Source organism: Neofelis nebulosa, chromosome 3 (genome assembly GCF_028018385.1).
Source record: "Neofelis nebulosa isolate mNeoNeb1 chromosome 3, mNeoNeb1.pri, whole genome shotgun sequence".
In the NCBI taxonomy this organism is placed as follows: domain Eukaryota; kingdom Metazoa; phylum Chordata; class Mammalia; order Carnivora; family Felidae; genus Neofelis; species Neofelis nebulosa.
The window spans coordinates 53,514,242-53,534,773 of NC_080784.1; the positions used below are offsets into that span (position 1 = coordinate 53,514,242).

The following is a 20,532-nucleotide window of genomic DNA, read 5'->3' on the forward strand; positions in this document are numbered from 1 at the left end:
CAGCGAACACAGGTATGTTTCCAAGAGATGGCAGAATAAGAACGGGAGTCTGGAGCCAGACTAGTTAACTGTGAATCTCTTACTAAGCTGAGACACGGGGCACGTTGCTCACTTCTCTGTGCTTCAGTTTCCACATCTCTAAAATGGGGATAACAGTACTTACCTCACAGGGTTACTGTGGGAATTCAGTAAGTAATACACATGTAAAGAGCTTAATGCCCTGCACTTAGGAGACCCTCAGTATAAGTTAGTCATTGTGATGGCATTTTTCCAATTAGGAGTATGTAAGTACCAATTAAGGACAATGACCCTTCTTGGCCACTTCCCAGATGAAGCAGGGTTTTCCTTTACTCAGCCCACCCCTATCAGTCCCTCAATGCCCCGGCAGCCTCCCGAGAACCAACGCGAGATTGCCATTATCCAAAGCACTCAATGTGATTATAATGCAACCACAAGTCGCTACTAGAAAAAATTCCTCTCATAAGTCACTCTGGTATCTAGGTAGTTGATAGCACACAGAAAAAAATTGGGGGTGGTGGTGAATGCAGCACCTTCATGGTGATGGTGATTTGGGATGAGGAGAAGACTTTCACTTTTTTTAACTGTCTGACTTGTTTACAGTATCTTTTTCATTTAAAAATGCTAAGTGTCAATAAACATTTACGAAAAACATTTGCTTTCCAATTAAAACAATTTCAAGCCAGGTACAGCTCAAAATGTATTTCTGCAAATCCTATCCTAAGTGTGGTTCTTTCTAAGGATCTGACAGAACAAAATAATTACAGCTGTCAATTTTTGTCTCAGTGAATGAGAAACGAAGAGGGAACCTGAGACTGCATTAGGAACACGTGCTGAGATTCCAATCACTTCCTCTCTAGCAGTTAAGTCACTCCTCTCTCTACCAGATGGCAAGTGACACTCCAACAAAACCCACATATTTAAAACAAGTGTAGAAATGTTTATTGTACGTTCCTTTCCAAAGCAGCTGCTCAAGAGAATGCACTCGTGCCGCAAGAAGGAAATCAAAGTGTATGTCCAACTAATGAAATCTTCTACGAGCTATACACTGCAGGCTCCAACACTGGTAGCTGCCAGCTGCTGCCTAAATACTATTTTCCAACATCTTCGGAAGGCTAGTAGTTACTCAAATAGATTTTTAAAAGAAAATGAATGCAAAATATTGTAATTATTAGGAGATTATTATAATTAGACATTCTGTTCCTTCCTTTGATTCAAGGAACAAAGTGGCTGTGACTATAGCTGAGAACACAAAGTGCCTTCATTTGGTTGCTTATTAATCCATTCAGAGGTTACACTGACTTACAGGGAAGAGACCCTGCCCTTAGCTTTCTTCCAATTCCTGCTCTCACCTAGTCTCCTGAGCACATCCTGCAGTTCTCTCCATTAGCTCCTTTCCCACCATCCTGTGAGGCAAAAGAAAAAAAAGGACAACCAAAGGATCTTTTCACCCCTCAAACACCTGAAGCCACATTCTAGTTTTGAGGACATTTAGCCAAAGTTCTAAAGTAATTTATTTTTTTTTTAATGTTTATTTATTTATTGAGGAGGGGAGGGCAGAGAGAGAGGAAGAGAGAGAGAATCCCAAGCAGGCTTCATTCTCAGCGAAGAGCTTGACTGGGGGCACGATCCCACAACTGTGAGACCATGACCTGAGACGAAATCAAGTCAGATGCTCAACCGAGCCATTCAGGTGCCCCTAAAGTAATTTTTAGTATTAGGATCCCCTTCCTCCTTTCTTTTTTTTTTTTTTTTTTTAATGTTTATTTGTGTGTGTGTGTGTGTGTGTGTGAGACAGAGAGAGAGCAAGAGAAAAGGGGGAACAGAGGATCCGAAGTGAGCTCTGCATGGACAGCAAGCAAGCCTGATGGGGGGTGGAGGGGCTCAAACTCACAAACCCCAAGATCATGACTTGAGCTGAAGTCGGATGCCTAACCGACCGAGCCACCCAGGTACCCCTACCCCTTCCTCCTTTCTAAACTAAATGAGTGACAACTGATCTTACAAAAATACAGAAGGGAAAAAAGGAAAGAGAATTTGTTTGCAAGATCTAGTCCTCAGGTCTCTCTGTAGTAGGGTCTTAAATTTTTTTTTTTTTTTAACTTTTGATATCTACTTGAAGATAATGATTTCACTTTGAAAGCAATACAGGATTTTTACACTTTGTCCAGTATGTTTTCCTCACCTACCAGACCAATGACACCCCAACATAATCACTGTATCTTCAGCTGTCTGTCAGCATTACCAGTGGTGCCCGTCAGCATTTTTCATGATCTTTTTTGACTGCCGCTACAAAAATACAGGTATGCAACTGTGTCCCTCTCAAAAAAATCAGACAAGTGCTGTTTACATTTAAAGTCTGACACACTAATACTAATTTCTGACTCCCAAGAGACGGGCTGAATAATGTACTACTCCACGAGTGTAAAACAAACCTCGCAAAACTCATTTTACAAGGTTCCCAACTTGTGTGCCGGTATTTCCAAACTGCCGGTTTCACTGCTCTGCACACTTAGCATCTTCAACGCACTTTTACCAGCTACCTGATTTGAAAAAGTTGAAAAATCTCATAATTGAAATAAACCTGAGAAGTGACCTAATTGACAAACACGTATAAATCCTGTTCTGATGCTCGTAATGGTCTTAAGATTAATAAAACAGGTCATTTCCAATTTACAGAATCAGAAACTGAGGGTGAGCTGAGTAAAATCGCCTAACGCAACAGATGATAAGCAAGGATCTGACAGATTTACTATATCAAGAACAAATTCCCCCCAAAGAAAACTTGAGCATGATATTGACACTTTAAAGGGTTAGGAAATGGTCTCAAATATACTGGTAAACTGGTGATTTTACTATATTATCCCTTTATTAAATAAACACATATACGTTTTTAAAACTTGAGTCCAATTTCTTATCAACCTCTTCTCTGAAATATTCAGGTGCTGTCTGTCCCACAAAACTTCCCGCCATCCCCAAATCCAAGACTACTTAAACACCTCGGTGAGAAGGCAGATGAGGTCCACCCCCAAGTACACAGGGTGTCATGGTGCCGCACAGCACCGCACCCAACGGGACCAAGGTCCACAAGCCATCAGTGCATCTTGGTAAGGTGTGAGTACCATTCTCAAAGAAAAACCGCCATAAAGTCTCGAAATCTGAGCAAGAGACCTCCCCTGGCCGTCTTCCTGGTTACTATTTTTAGCCAGTTCAACACTGGGCAAAGTCTGGCACCACTGGCAGCAAGATGTTACTGCTGGCAGCGCGACGAACTCCAGCTGCTCCGCTGACAGCCACTTCCAGCGTGGCCAAGGCTAAGAGAAGATGGAGAGGAGGAGAGGGCAACTCCCACAGAGCAAACACGCCATGTGCGCCAGATACGATGCCAACATCCTCTCGTCCAAACCTCGGAATAACCCTACCAGGGAGGTAGAGTTCTCGTTCCACCAGTGGGCAAACTAAGAACTGTGTCATCTGTTCCAAAGCCTAAATGGCGCTATACAGAAACTGAGAAAAAGGCATTATCTGCAGGGTAATGCGTAACGAAGCCCTACCGGAGTTCCCCTTGTTACATACGAAGTTGGGTGGAACAAGTTGTGTGATAACGCACATAACAGGAGAGCCACAAAGACTCCTACCTGTCACATGGCAAAGCTGTAGATTTACCTACTTCATAACCATTACGGCATATAATTTCCTTATTCGAAGAGCCACCTATACCCTAACTGCCTTCATTTTTAGTCAAATCGACGCATCGGCTGTGAAAGAGAATTTTAAACCCTGCTATGCTAAAGTCTTGAGTGTTAACAGACTGAACTGTGTCCCTTAAAAAGATATGTGCAAATCCCAACTACCAGTATCTCAGAATATGACCTTATTTGGAAACAGTGTAGTTGCAAAGGTAATACGTTAAAATGGAGTCATACTAGAGTAGGCTGGGCCATAACCTAATTATGACTGTTGTCCTCGTAAGGAAACAAAACTCTGGACACAGACACAGAGGGAAGAATGCCATGTGACAATGGAATCAGGTAATGAAATTATGCAGCTGCAAGGCAAGGGGTGCCAAGGCCTAACTGTCACCACCAGTAACTAGGAATGGACAAGGAGCCCTTTAGCCGGTCTCAGAAGGGCCACGGTCCTTCCGACACCTTGGTTTCAGTCTTGTCTCCAGGACTGTCAGAGAATAAATGTCTGTTGTTTCAAGCTCTCCGGTTTGTGATCCTTTGTTACAGCAGCCTTTAGGAAGAAACTAATAACAATGATCTAACGTATATTCCAAGATACTTCTCTGACAGAGAAAGCCTGAAGCCTGAGTTCCTTCTGTACTGGGAACTACACAGAACTGATCCCATCGTACTAAGTTTTGTAACAGAGGCAAGAAATCGGGTATAGAACAGACAGCAAGGTACCAGGCCACAGAGGCTGGGTGGGAGCCAGATCTTCCAATCAACAGGCAGCGGCAGGAAACCGTCCTATGGATAAAGAGGTTAACCTAATCGACACTATTACTGGCAAAATGACTAAAAACAGACCACAAACGTGGATTCTGGTCAAATCAATAATTTCACATGTTCAACAACGAATCAGTGTACTCTGGTATAATCTTTTGAAAGTTTATCAGCTCCGGGATTGACCTGCAGCAACCTCAAGAATATTATGAAACTTGGAAAATTATAAATGGGCCCAAAAATTAATGTATTAAAAATGGATTACTTCATTAAATAGTCTCATGTGATGTCAGGTGGTCATCAAGCAGTTTCCAAAGAGTACAACTAAATTCCAACCAAGAAGAAACTTTGTGTACATACACATTAAAGTTCGGAGAGAAAAAGAAAGGATACAAAATTTCCCAGCCATGAAGAAATCACTAAAAAAAAAAAGGAAAAGAAAAAAAATTTAATTTTTAAGTAGAAACATTTAAAGGTTAAAAAAAAAAAGATATGAGAGAAGAGCTTGGACCAAACAGAAAACTTCTAGTTTCACTGTAATTTGGGCTGTAAATAAAATTGAGACAAAGCCCTTAAAAAAACACAATTGCTAAAATACAGATGAACACATCCTTCTTTAATTCTCCATTTTCTGACTGGTTTTGGTTCTGTCTGAGCCTACAGGAGTCCAATAGCCCAAAGAATAGACATCTAGGTGGAGAAAACCAAGATACAGTTGACAATTGGGACTACAAGTTGACAGATGTCTCCTTTTTAAAAGCAAATAACTGATTATTCTTATTAATTCCTACTGGGCACCTAGCCTTTAGCCACCATACACGGAAAACATTAAAATAAACCACTACACACTTTTAGTTCATGTAACATTTCAAAGGCAAAAGATTAAAACCACCACCTGAGCCAACCAGACCCTAAGAAACTGTCAGAAGCAAACCTCCCAAATTGGTGAAGGCTATTTTCAAGGCAGCATTAGAATGAAAATACCGTGTGTGTCCATATGTGTGTGTGTGTGTGTATGTGTGTGTGTATACTTATATTTGCATCACAGTCTTGTGTCTCCCCCTCAAAATTCTGGTGTTGAAGTCCTACCCCTTCACTGAAGCCCAACTCAAACTATATGTTCAGACACTCCCATTTACACCCATCTTCTAAGTACTGAGTATCTATCGTTCAGTTAGATAGGTGGCTTAGTTGCCCTGTGTCAACACCATGCAATGCTTTAATGCCGTGTTTGTTCATTCTTTCAAACAGTGCACCCTTCTATGTACAAATTTCTTTGCAAGAAATGAATACGAATCAGACACAGAGCCCACTCTTAAAGGAGAGAACAAATTACAAATAAAGTAAAAAATAAAATAAAAATATTAAGTGCCAAAGTACTTTCCCTGAGAAAGTGAACAGTCAAGAATGATGATTTGAATGGAAAGACCAGTACCCATTTTCATGGAAGAGTTAACCATTTAAAAAGGTCATAAAAAATCATTAGAGGGGCGCCTGGGTGGCTCAGTCAGTTGAGCATCTGACTTGATTCCAGTTCAGTCATGATGTCGCGATGGTGGGATCAAGACCAAGTCAGGCTCTGAGCTGACAGTGCAGAGCCTGCTTGGGATTCTCTCTCCCTCTGCCCCTCCCTGGCACTCACTCATGCTCCCTTTATCTCTCTCAAAATAAATAAATAAACATTAAAGAGATCGTTAGAATTTGAACAGAGCAATACAAAGGACTACCCATGTGGGGGATTTTCAACACAGGCACTCTATCTTTTAAACTGAGTAATTCTTCGTCACAGAGGACTGTCCTGTTCACTGCAGAATGTTTAGTAGCGTCCCTTGTTTCAACCCACTAGATGCCAGCAGCACTCTCCAGCTATGACAACCAAAAGGTCTCCAAGATACTAGTTAAAAGTTTGGAGTATATTCTGCGAATGAAGAGGGGCCACTGAAGATCTTTGACCCAGTAGTAGCAGGTCCAGAGAAGTTCTGTCAATAATGTTGTTTGGAAAGGTTGTAAAATGGCTAGTTAACATCCTTCCTTGCTGAAAGGATTTTAAAGGGTTGTTGCATAATTAAACCTTTATACACAATATTTTCCTCATCAACTATAGGGTGGTGAACTCTTTTTCCATCAAAAGTTTATACATGCATGACAATATTTTACAGCAACGTTTTTCTTTTTTTGTTTTAAAGTCATCTCTATACCCAACATGGGGCTCAAACCTACAACCCCAAGATCAAGAGTCACATGCTCCACCAACTGAGCCAACCAGGCACCCCAACATTTTTTCTTTAAAAAGTTCACGTTAAAAAAAATCAATCAATAATAACAAAATTAAAAGCTCATGTTTTAGATTTTGGGGGTAGTAGATAATGTTTTTGACTTTTATTTCAAAAGATATACCCACCTAACTTCATTCTTAAATATACACAACCCACTTTTTACACAAGCATTTATCAAATGCAAACGAATTACAAAGTGACTATAGTTTTCTCCTAGGTTTCACTTACAGTAAGAACACTTAATAAACACACATTTATAACTCCTTTAACATTATCATATCTTTATTTGGAGAATTTACTTTGAATATCTAAGCAAGGTACGTGGTATGCATAGAAAGAGATCTAGATAATAGATAAAGGAGGAAAATTTGGCCAAGTAGAACCTTATCAATGCCAGGTACAATCCTAAATACTGTGGGCCAGGTAGAAAAAGGTGTTAATATTGAACATTCTTTTATTTTTTATTTTTTTACATTTATTTTTGAGAGATAGAGAGCACAAGTGGGGGAGGGGCAAAGAGAGAATGAGACACAGAATCTGAAGCAGGCTCCAGGCTCTGAGCTGTCAGCACAGATCCTGATGCAGGGCTCAAACTCACAAACCACGAGATTATGACCTGAGCTGAAGTCGGACGCTTAACTGACCGAGCCACCCAGGTGTCCCAAACATTTATTTAGTGAGCACTTACTATGTATCAGACTTTACATGTATTAACTATTAATTCTCAAACAAGTATGTAAGATAGTGATACCCTCCCCCATAAAGCTGTTCCTGATCTTTCTACTCCAAATAAGCAGTATTTTACCTATGAGGAAACTCAGAAGCAGACAGGTTAAATAACTTGTCCAAGTTAACAACTGGCCTGAGGCAAGCTTGAGACCAATCACTCAGGCTCCAGAAGGCATGCCCTGAAGGCTCAGACTCTACTGGCTCCCTAAGCCCTCCTTATTAGGCAGCACTGGGCCTCATGACCACAGGTCATGCCCTAGAGGGGAGAATTTGGAAGAACATTCTTTTGATACAAAATACTACCTTTTTTTCACTAGAGTAATTTCAGATTTAATAATGTTGGGGTTCTCTTTTTCAAATCTGACACTATAGGTTATCATTGTGGAGGATAACACCAGGACTAACTTTTTACCCAACAGTGATCACACTGTGTTATGGAAGTGACCAACTTTAAAGTATTTTTAAGAAACTGGGGCGCCTGGGTGGCTCAGTCGGTGGGCGTCCGACTTCGACTCAGGTCATGATCTCACAGTTCGTGAGTTCGAGCCCCGCATTGGGCTCTGTGCTGACAGCTCAGAGCCTGGAGCCTGCTTTGGACTCCGTGTCTCCCTCTCTCTCTGCCCCTCTTCCTCTTGCACCTGTGTATGTCTCTCTCTCTCTCTCAAAAATAAATAAACATTAAAAAAAATTTTTTTAAGCATTTTTAGGAATCACAACAGCCAGTCACCAGCTGGACAGTCTAACTACAACCTAATAAGAGGTATGCCTTAAGCTAAATGGGTTGACTACGAGGACAGTATTAATCAGTATTAAAAAACAAAATATCAGTATTTTGTTTTTTAAACTGGCCAACGGTCCTGGGTGAGGAAGAGAAAAAGATTTCATCTGTTCATGTTTTTATGTTTTAAGTTGTAAGGCTAGAAAGAAGTCAAAATATCTGAAGGGTTGGTTCATTTTTTTTTGTTTTAATTTTTTTTTTTTAACGTTTATTTATTTTTGGGACAGAGAGAGACAGAGCATGAACAGGGGAGGGGCAGACAGAGAGGGAGACACAGAATCGGAAGCAGGCTCCAGGCTCTGAGCCATCAGCCCAGAGCCCGACGCAGGGCTCGAACTCACGGACCGCGAGATCGTGACCTGAGCTGAAGTCGGATGCTTAACCGACTGAGCCACCCAGGCGCCCCTGTTCATTTTTTTTTTAACTGTGGTAAAATACACTTAACATAAAATTTACCATCCTTACCATTTTTAAGTGTGCAGTGGCACGAAATACATTCACAGTGTGGTACAACCATCACCAGCATCTACCCACAGAACTCTTTCCATCTTCCCAAACTGAAACTGTACCTGACTTTCTATTCTTCCCTCCCTGCCTGCTCCCTGGTAACTGCCACTCTACTTTCTGTCTCTATGAAGTTTACTCTTCTAAGTAACCTGCTTTCGTTAACTGTCTTATGTCACTTAGGATAACGTCCTCATGGTTCGTCCATGTTGTAGCCTGTGTCAGACCTTCCTTCGTTGGGATGAATAATACATAGTCTATGTATATGCTACATTTTGCTTATCCATTCATCCATCCATGGACATTGGGTTGTTTCCCCCTTTTGGCTAGTATATATAATGCATCTATGAACACAGGTGTACAAATATCTCAAGTCCCTGTTTTCAGTTCTTTTGGGTTTATAACCAGAAGAGGAATTGTTGCATCACATAGAAATCTACATTTAATTTTTTGAGGAGCCACCATACTGTTTCCCATAATGGCTGCACCACTTTACATTTCCAGCAACACACAAGGGTCCCAGTTTCTCCACACCCTCACCGATACTTGTTATTCTGCTGTTGTTGTTTTACTGTAGCTATCCTAATGGCTGTGAAGCGTTATCTGCTCAATTTTTAAAAAAATATTACTCAAGATTGTATCTGTGTCAATCAAGAGTATTATGTGAAGTTAATTTACTTATTTTTAATTTGACCTTTAATTTGGCCTTAGAGTTCCCTAAGATCTGTGTTAACATTATTATAATGCCACTAAGTATGATTTTGGAAGAGTCCACCCAAAAGTGAGCTGATAAATTAAAACCTGAAAAGGCTTATGAATAAGCTTTTAAACACAGCATAACCATTATAACATCTGAAGCAGTAATACTGGAACGCATAGATGTACCAGTATTTATTTTGATCAAGCTCAGACAGGGTCACCTTGTGGCTTTATACAATACTGGGGAGTGAGGTCTGTTTGTAGTGTGGGAAATAGTGCATGGCTACAACAGATAGACTAGTGGGAGGGAAAGACTAAGCCAATTCCAGATAATATAAGTAAATATACTAAAAGTATTAAATTATATTAATAAGATCAATGGGACAAAAGTTTTATCTCAACGTGTATCTGACCTGTAACACCATATAGCTTCTGTTAAAGGTTTTGGTGTATAATTTTTATCCTAATTTGCAGTTTTATCATTACAGTATAATAGTCTCAGAAAATATTAATTACTTATTAGGCATACAAGTCACAGATCTTGGCTTTGTAGAAAAAACAAGGATCTTCATCTAGACCCCTCATAGAGTCTCAACTGATGGTGATATTATGTAGAGGAACTTTATTAAATAGCCTCTAAATAACACATGTATTTATTTTTTTAAAGTTTCAGTAAGCTAATATTTAAAGCCAATTTAGAATACCAGAAAACGTAACCTAAATAATATTTGGAATTAACAGAACAAACATCTTAAACCAGCTGACTGTTAAACCTTCAATACGAGAGTAATAGGTTCTATTTTTTAAATATTTTATGGATTTCGATAAGAACTTCTAAAACACACTGACATGTTTTGATGAAAACATTTTAGTTTGAGTTTTACATGATTAATACTTAGATGCTTCAACAACTTTGTAAGGAATTTTTAGATAATTTTAATCCATCCCCAGTGGTTATTAGCATACAAATAGAATCTAGAATTTTAATAATGTAAAGTTTAGCATAAAATTCAAAACTTAAGTATGAATTTTATACATATATTTAGGTCATATATTTGATGGCCTTAACAATTAACAAATGAAAAACAAGAAGTAACTTTCAGGGGTACTTAGGGGAATAGCGCCCAACCAGGTCTCCAAGTATGGGACATAGCTTTGTTTCACATCAGCTGTGCTCAGGTCTCAAGATCCCAAACTGTCCTGAATCAGATGAACTATTTTTTAAGACTTGAAACACTGGGGGCGCCTGGGTGGCTCAGTTGGTTAAGCGTCTGACTTCGGCCCAGGTCATGATCTCACAGTGGGTGAGTTCAAGACCCGCGTCAGGCTCTGTGCCGACAGCTTGGAGCCTGGAGCCTGCTTCAGATTCTGTGTCTCCCTCTCTCTCTCTGCCCCTCCCCAGCTCATGCCTGCACTCTGTCTCTGTCAAAAATAAATAAACTTAAAAAAAAAAAAAAGACTTGAAATACTGACAAGGGTTAGACATAGGGCTACAATACTTTTTATTTAGTTTATGAGGGACATTTTTACCTCAATTAAATTTCATCTGAAAAATTTAACTCTAGTTGTATTATTCCATTACATTTTAATTTAGTATATTTAGTATGGATCACACTTAAAATGTTTGAACTTAGTTATTTTTATTAAAGGCTAATTTAAATAGTTACTTGTTTTATCTGACCAATTAAAACAGGGGTTGGTGGCCTGTTTTTATACGACCCTCAGGCTAAGGACAGTTTTTACATTTTTTAAAGGGTACAATGAGACAGAGGCCTGACAAGACTCACAAATCCTAAAATATTGAATTAAAACATGAATCAAACTAAAAAGAAATTCTCTTTGATACTTTAGTCGATAGCAATTTACATCACACACCCACATGTATACACCCTCCATTAACCTGAAGGATACCTGGTCTAAGCACAGAATTCTTCCTTTCTCAGCGCGTCCACCAAAATCTAAGCTTCCTCTTCTATGGTCCAAAGCTGCCGCCTGGGCACCAATACATTTCCCAGCCTCACCTGATGTGGTTACAGTCACAGGGCTAGTTCTTCACAATGGATTTTCAGCACAAGTGATGTGTCTCACTTCTAGGTAGGGCTTTTAGGAAGCAATTATGCTTTCTCCATTTTCCCTTTCCTTTCACTGGCTGAATGCTGAGGGTGTTGAGTCCCTAAAGGATGTAAAAGCCACTATCAGCCAGGACCACCCACAGGAGACAAGACATTTCTATTGTGTTAAGTCACCGAAATTTTTGCTATTATACTTACTGAGGAAACAAACTGTAACAGTCACTAACATAAATGTTGTATATCTGCTGCCTTTCACATTTAACTAACTTCTACTTATTTTGGAAATTCTCCCAATCATCCTTTAAAAAAAAAAAAAAAAACTCTCTGAAAACAGATTGTTTATGTTGCTGAAAGCCGTCTGTTTATTCTACCCATCAGTCTTTTCCTTGACAACTGGCTACTGTTGCTCCTTTTTCTGTTTACTGTATGCTCAGATGAATTTTAATTTAAAAACTCACTAAAACCACATTTCAAATGAACCAAAATTTAAAACCATTCCTGCTCCACATACGTGGTTCAAATGATGCGGCACTGAGACATCCCCGCATTCCATCCAATGACTATGTGACAGAAGCAGACATTTTAAAATGGATTAAAATAGCCCCTCTTCACTTACTTATTGTATGTAAGGGCCAAAAAACAAAACAAAACAAAACAAAACTTGAGAAGGGTACCAATTTCACTTAACGTTGAAACACTAGTGTCTCCCAAACTAGAACTTCCCAAAACAACAGAACCCTGGTATTTTCAAGAGCTGCATCATGAAACCGTCAGAGATTCAAAAATATGTCAGTTCTGCCAAAATGCATGCTTCTGTCCCATGGATTCCTTCACACCTGCCTGGCAAAATGGGAATGACAACAGTGTAATGGGAAAGTAGTGTTGGTTCTTGAGTGATTCTTCCCAGCATGTGAATGTTTTGAAGCTATCCTGGACAAGACTGTTCCGAAATAATGAGGAAGACTTAGAGGGAAAAGCAAAATAAAGATTTTAAGAAAAGTGGTAACTGAGAATCTTACCAAAGTCTTACCTTCCTGTGGCACAAATAGGGGTGGTCACTTTACTGGCTTTAGGGTCCGTTATGCTCTCCACTATCTTGTGATGCTGTGGACACACATGAAGGCTACACCTTACATCAGAGCTTTAATTATGGTGAAAACGGCCTCCAATAGAAGCTAATAGCTACAGGAACCTACATATCAAAGAAAAACATGTCCCAGAATAAAATAAGACCTAGAATCATCTTGGCAGGGAGTGCAAATGTCACCCATACTACCGTAGTGATATTTTTATCTGGATTCTCATTGTTTTTGTTAATGCTATGGTTACAAAGTTACATAGTTTTAAGTAGTCTAGCCTTAATCCTTTTTTCTTCCCCACAGGCCTTAGTTTTAGTGCATGATTTTGCAGAATGAGAGGTTTTTCAGGAATAGGTATGAGCATATCACAAATTGAGATCGTGAACTGCAAATGTCAAGCAAACAGGCAAAATGACACAATCCAACCTCATGGGTCCCCATTACAAATCCTTTAGCAGCCTGACAAACACCATCTCATTTAATCCTAGACAACTACCATCTGAAAACCTACCTAAAAATTATGTAGTCCCTAGCAAACAATGGAAACCATATAGTCCATAAATGCTACAAACATATTCTAATTCTCTATTCTTCCAAATCTACAATATAATTGCTTTTAACTTCAGCTTCGCTTTTACAACTGTCATTTAGTCTGCAAACAGAGTAATAAATCCTTTAGGTAGCTTCTCTGTTCTCCTAGTCCAAAGGCACACCATCACACACTAGGTCTAACCAAACCATTTGGGATTGCTTGAATTTTGAAAATATGATTTCCTTTTTAGAAAGCATAATCTTTTCCTTCGGAGTCAGCTTTCATGAAAACTGCTTTAAAGAAGGCAAAATGGCAGCATCCTGAACATACAAGGCTCCTTATACTATTTAGGTGACTCCTCCAGAGCTGCATTCCTCACAACCAAGCAAAATGACAGATGTGGGAATTTTGCTCATTTCGATCCAAAATCAGAGGATCCAACCTGGTCTACACTGTGCTCGCCCATATACTCTGTGCCCCATCTCTGCCAGCCATTGCCTCCACTAGGATTTCTGACCTCAAACTTCCCAGTTACAAGGAGCCTGAACTGCCTCACCACTGCCACACTACATTCCCACATGGAACCCCGAGGGACGCTATTTTGGTATGTGCGGATTCTAGGTTTCCTTGTTGATCTACTGTACTGATATCCTACCAACATGGAGTAACAGAGTAAAACACTCCATGACCCCTTCCGATCCCCTTCCCTAGTTATCTACCCTCTGCTCGTGAATCTGTCAAGCAAAATGTAGTGAAATCATTTTTCTTCTCTGCTTCCTTCATCCCTGTGTGTAATGAGACACCCATTTAATACCTTTTAGGTCACTTCTCCTCTTTCACTCACTGGTTTCTTTTTAGGAATCCTACTTTAGTACTGACTTCAACATATACAACATTTCTGAAAATTCAAGATGTGAAATTCACTCTGGATTGAATAGCAATCTCCCCAACACCTAACTTGGCACTTCTAAAACACTAACAGTGGTAATTTGTGTTAATAATGACCCTGAAGTACTTCAAACTTCCAAAGAAGCTTCTGAATCAAAGGAATATTCAGTTATACACCATACAGTTTTAAAGTTAAATGTCTTTACAATATTCTAAGGCTTTAGTATATGGTAATCCATATGCCATAATAGATGACAAATCTTGCTACTACTTGATTAATACACACTTTCACCAACCCATTCCAACTAAGGGTAAGGTCAAATCAGAGATTGCTTTAACACTGGTGTGATCCATTAAAATCATCATCACAGCTTCCTCTGTATGGTCCACCGCTCTAAATCTGGCATGCCCAGTGCTCAGATTTATAAAAACTTTCCAAGTGATCCTAACAGAAACTGCTTCTCGAGAACTATCACTGCAAATAGTGGCAGGAATCAACCTATACAACTGTGGTTCTCATCTCGGTGCACTGCTGGGGGACCTTTGTGAAAACACAGGCTTTTAAAACATACAGATTCCAAGGCCCTTCCAGATCTAATGGATCCTAATCTGTTATGGTAGTACCCAAATATCCAACTCCTCAGATGATTCCAATGCACAGCCAAAGTTTGGAAATAATAGCTTTATAATCTTAGGAATCTTAAAAGCTGCTGCTCTCAGTGTTTCCAACAGGTCACCAAAGAACCAACATACGGGTGCAGCCTTTAGGTGGGACCTGCAAGGATAAAGAGTGGCCAAGAGGGTGTGGTCAACCCTACATACTCCTTTCTGTAATGTGGAAATCACGGGGTTGGAAGGACCACCTACCCCAAGAAAGAGACTAGGGTGAAGTACAGAAAATAACTTCCTAAAGATATACACTCAGCAGTACCACTCAGCTGCTTGAATCACAACAGCAGTTACAACTGACTAAGAGTCATAAGCCTACCATATTCCTCAGAGTTTAATACATTAGACTAGAAATCAGAGGTCTCAAAGGACCCTAGCTTTACATCAAGAGGGCCCAGTGGTTCAAGAATATCATTTCTCCATTTTCAATTAGCAGAACAGCAAAGTCCCAAAGTAAAGCAAAGTAATTAGTGAGAAGAGCCTTCTGATCATTACAAGAAAAGTCTGATAAAGAAAACTGCACAAATTTTGCCATCAATGAGATCTGCCTTCAAAACCTTCCTCCACCAGTTAGTTACCAGTGACATCAGATTACTTAACCTCTCTAAACCCATTTCTTCCTCTATAAAATGAGCACAAAAACTTATGAAAATTTAAATGAGACAATATTGCAAAAACAGAATTTTCAATACAGCTGCCTTTCCTCCTTGGTAATTTCTATATGCCTCTTCTATACCACTCTCCTTTAAGTCATACATACTAATAGTTACTACATACCTCTGTTAGTCTTTACCTTGATTTATTGCTATTACATATGAGAAACACATGAGAACACTAATTTTGCTCCTCCAAAACTAACATGCAGTTTAAACTTTGTCTACTGACAACCCACTGAGAACTCATCAGGGCCTAGATTCATACTCACTTCTTCAGGACAGAATTTCTTTTTTTTTATTCTCAGGTACTGATTCCTCTAGAGCAAAGGCTCCCAAACTTTAAAGAAAGGTAAGAATTACTGGGGAGCTTGTTTAAAATACAAATCCCACCTCCCACCAACAATGTCGTAATTGATAACAGGAAGGATTCTCACTGGCTGCTAATGGCAGTAGGTAAAAGGTTGCTAGGAAACAACACAGACATCTTGCCAAAGTATTATCCCACGAGTTATTTACTGGTTGCAAAAGGGAAAAAATACATACCTCTATACAGAAAAATCTGGGAGTCAGAATCTTAACCAGGAGATAAACCTTAGCATCACTAACAGTGCAACACATCAGATACCATGTGCCTGTTGACAGGATGCAAAAAGGAAGTAGGAAGCAGTATTTTGGCAAACATATGTACCCTGAATAAAATCAAGCCCCTAGATGCACCTTAAAGTTGACCCAGAAAACAGAGAGGTCAGATGATACTTGGAAAAAACAATTAGGCAATCCAAAATATAGAACATGTATGAACTGGCCTAGAGTCTGCAAAAGTCAACGTCACGAGGGGAAAACATGTAAGAAAACTGTTCTAGGGTAACAGAAACAAAAGCAATGAGTGAATTATAATTAAATCCCTGTTTGGAGGGGAAAAAAACCTATAGAAGAAATTGTTGGGGGCAAATGGGCAAATGTGAATATAAGCAGTTATTACATGATTCTGTAAAATTATGGAATCATTGATAATGATGGGATAATGGTATTACAGCTATATAGAATTATTCTAATTATTTAGTATTTGCAGTACAGAGAGGTGCTTCCTTATAGTATGTTAGATACACAAACATACACTGACAAAGATATCTATGTTAATTATTGAAACCAGGTAGATGGTAACAGGTGTTCACTACTCTTTCTCTCTGTATGCTTAAAAGTTTCCATAATGAAGACTAAGAAAAACACATTCCCTGGCCCAACTCTATGAGACTCTAATTCCTTAAGCCTGCGGTGGGCCCATGAATCTGCATTCAAGTAGCCCTGGGGCCTATCCTAAAATACAAAATGTTCTCTGACCACTCTAAGAAACACAGCTGAAGACAGAAAGTAAGTGGTGTCCACTATCTGGAAGAGCTTGGGTTCTAAACTCTGTGCCAGCTCTATTTTATTGGCAGGCTTCCCAAGCAATGGATTTGGTATCTTCCTCACTGTTGCCATCTTTCTTCATGTGTCCAGTATATTTAAGATGGACTAAAAAGGAGGCATAATAGTAAAAGATTTCTATTTCATGTACCTATGATTCCTTGAGAGCATCTCCCCACGGTAAACAATAATTATCAACTCTAACTCCCAAGAGTGCTTTAAAGAATTCTTGTTTACCTTTCTCTGAACTGAATATTCAAATTTCTTCCTAGAAATGGGTAATGAGTACACAGTCCATAGTCTACAAATTGATAACCAAAATAAAGCAGGAATGGTATCCTCACAATTGAAAAAGAAAAAAAGACCAAAATACCGCACTCAAAACTTTTGACTACAACAAACTAAAAAGCTTTTGTACAAACAAATGGGAGTACATCGAACTGAAAGGCTTTTACACAGCAATGGATATGACCAACAAAATGAAAAGGCAATGGGAGAAGACAGTCACAAATGATATATACAATAAGGGGTTAACATGTGAACTATATAAAGAACTCATAATTCAGTATTTAAAAACTAATAATAAACACTCCAATTAAGAAAATGGACAGAGGAGGGAGAGGAGGGTGCCTGGTGGCTCAGTTGGTTGAGGTCTGACTCCTGATTTCACTCAGGTCATGAGATCAAGCCCCACCATTAAGCTCTGCTCTGAATGTGGAGCCTGCTAGAGATTCTCTCTCTCCCTCTGCCTCTCTCTCTCTAAAAACAAAACAAAAAACAGGACAAAACAAGAGACATTTTTCCAAAGACACACAGATGGCCAACAGGCAATGAAAAGATGATCAATTTCAGTAATCATCAGGGAAATGCAAATCAAAACCACAAGAAATCACCTTACACCTGTTAGAAGTAACAAGTGTGGCGAGGATGTGGAGAAAAGGGAATCTCGTGCACTGTAAGTAGTTAAGGTTGTAAATTGGTGCAGCTACTGTGGAAAACAGTACGGAAGTTCCTCAAAAAATTTAAAATAGAACTACCATACAATCCAGCAATTCCAGTTCCAGGTATGTATCCAAAGAAAACAAAAACCACTTTGAAAAGACATGTGTACCCTTACGTTCATTATAGCAATGTTTACAATAGCCAAGATATGGAAGCAACCTAAGTATCCATCAATAGAATGGAAAAACAAGATGTGGTATATTACCCAGCCTTAAAAAATGAAATCTTGGGGTGCCTGGCTGGCTCAGTTGGAAGAGCATGTGACTCTTGATCTCAGGGTCATGAGTTTGAGCCCTACACTGGGTGTAGAGATTGACTTATTAAATAAATAAACACATAAAACCTAACTTTAAACTTTCTTAAAAAATGAAATCTTGCCATTTGCGACAACATGGATGGACCTATAAGGTACCATGCTAAGTGAAATAAGTCAGTGATTTCACTTATATGTGGAATTTAAAAAACAAAACAGAAAAAAGACTCAGATACAGAGAACAAACTTGATGGTTGCCAGAGAGGAGTGGGGTGTGGTGATGGACGAAACAGGTGAGGAGGATTAAGAGGCACAATCTTCCAGTTATAAAATGCATATGACACAGATACGTAATACACAGCAGAGCTATTAAATTACTACGCTGTATACCTGAAATTAATGAAATATTGTATGTCAATTATTCTTCAGTAAAAAAAGTTATTTTAAAAACTGGCATTTCAAAGTAAAAGTGATATATGAGAAACTTTGTTAGCAATACGTAAAATACCTTAGGGATATAGTGATTTGTTTTATTTTATTTTTTTTTAATTTTTTTTTCAACGTTTTTAATTTATTTTTGGGACAGAGAGAGACAGAGCATGAACGGGGGAGGGGCAGAGAGAGAGGGAGACACAGAATCGGAAACAGGCTCCAGGCTCCGAGCCATCAGCCCAGAGCCTGACGCGGGGCTCGAACTCACGGACCGCGAGATCGTGACCTGGCTGAAGTCGGACGCTTAACCGACTGCGCCACCCAGGCGCCCCTAGTGATTTGTTTTAAAATGGATAAAAACAATGTAATATACCAAGATATATACATATCAGATATACAGAAAAGAAAAATCTAAAGGTGAATCTTGTGTAGAAATGTTATCAATGTCATTGTAACAATATTCACTAAGTCCTCCAAGCAAAATCAGGAAATACAACTAGAACCAGAAAAGTACCTATACCATAATCTAAGAATACCAAAACCAAAATTCACTTAGAATTATTTCCCAGAACAGCTCACAACTGACATAGAAGCTACCATTAAAAAAACAATAATTACAAACACTAACTTTTCAAAGTTAGAGAACACATAGCAAATAATAAACTGCAGTAGGTGACTTGAGGTTCCTCCCCAATAAAGAAATTAATCTAATGAACAATCCAGGAAAACCTCCAAAATCTAGAACTTGGATACATACATTGCTTTAAGCTTAATCTAACAGTAAAAAAATTTATAACTGAAGACTACAAAAAATGAACTTTAAAAGACGTGAATTTTAGGGGCGCCTGGGTGGCGCAGTCGGTTAAGCGGCCAACTTCAGCCAGGTCATGATCTCGCGGTCCGTGAGTTCAAGCCCCGCGTCGGGCTCTGGGCTGATGGCTCGGAGCCTGGAGCCTGTTTCCGAGTCTGTGTCTCCCTCTCTCGCTGCCCCTCCCCCGTTCATGCTCTGTCTCTCTCTGTCCCAAAAATAAATAAAAAACGTTGAAAAAAAATTTTTTTTAAATAAATAAATAAATAAATAAATAAAAGATGTGAATTTTAGCTGAAATTGCAAATTCACAAAGTTAGCTAATAAACCAGCATTAACACATTTCTTAGAAAGTCTAATCTGCTATGAATTCTAACATTAACTACAGAGAGATAAAAATGCCTCTACAGGCAGCAAAGTTATTGAAAATAATGAGAATGTGTTTAGTATATCAAAATAACACATGGTAAAATTTCAAGGCAGTTCCTGGGAAACCTATACATTTTAAAATATTTAAACTGCTCAAACTAAAGCATGAAACTGCTTCTTTAAAACTTCAGAGTGTTAATCCCTATCAGCATAATAAACTTTTTAAAACTGAAGAGACCTTAAGGATCACTAACTTTAACTTCTCATTTGATAAATATGAGAAAATTGAAGCCAGAGATTTTTTTGTAACTTGTAGAATGATAAACCAGACTTCTTAATTCCAATATACAGTGTTCCCTGTATACCACACTATGTATGTCCTGTCCCTTAACAACAACAACAAAAAATCTCCAATGACAATAAGTAGTGGATTGTCTTCAGGCAAATGTAAAAAGTCACTGAACTTTTTAAATGAGGTTGTATGTTCATGACATTTTAAAAAAATTTAACTCGTTCAGAAAGAAACAAGAAATCCAGAATTCTAACTAGAAGAAAGTAGGTAAACAGAACATTATGAAGAAATAAACTAAAGTTTTAGCCATAAACTTCCTTGCAGAAGTAACACCATAAAGCTACCAGCCCAGGGTGAAAATGGCAATACGTCAGACACAGATTATTTTTGAATCCCACAGAATCTTTGCAATAGTCCAGAATTTATCAGTTACATAAGCCTAAGTGACTTTTGGATAAAGTTTGCAAAATCAAATCATACTGCAAAACAGTATGTGTATTCTTAAGAGACAGAAATGAACTGCCTGTGATTTCTGACATGTGCCTACTACATTTCTAGAACGCTAGATTTCTGTAACATAGAGTTTAAGGCTTTGTTTCTCCATCATTCTGGAAATAC

General features: G+C 38.8%; 1 protein-coding gene and 1 long non-coding RNA gene across 2 annotated transcripts in view; both read right to left on the reverse strand.

Annotated features, from left to right (window-relative positions):
* Positions 1–18,530, reverse strand: part of LOC131506822 (uncharacterized) — an 81,493-nt gene extending 62,963 nt beyond the window's left edge. Inside the window, exons 1-2 of the long non-coding RNA XR_009259163.1 lie at positions 12,558–18,530; positions 11,477–11,628 (exon numbers count right to left, since the gene is read on the reverse strand). This is a non-coding gene — a long non-coding RNA (uncharacterized LOC131506822). The remainder of the gene's footprint in view (positions 1–11,476; positions 11,629–12,557) is intronic.
* The window catches only part of XKR6 (XK related 6), a 322,282-nt gene that overhangs the window by 294,975 nt on the left and 6,775 nt on the right, over positions 1–20,532 (reverse strand). The window lies entirely within an intron of this gene.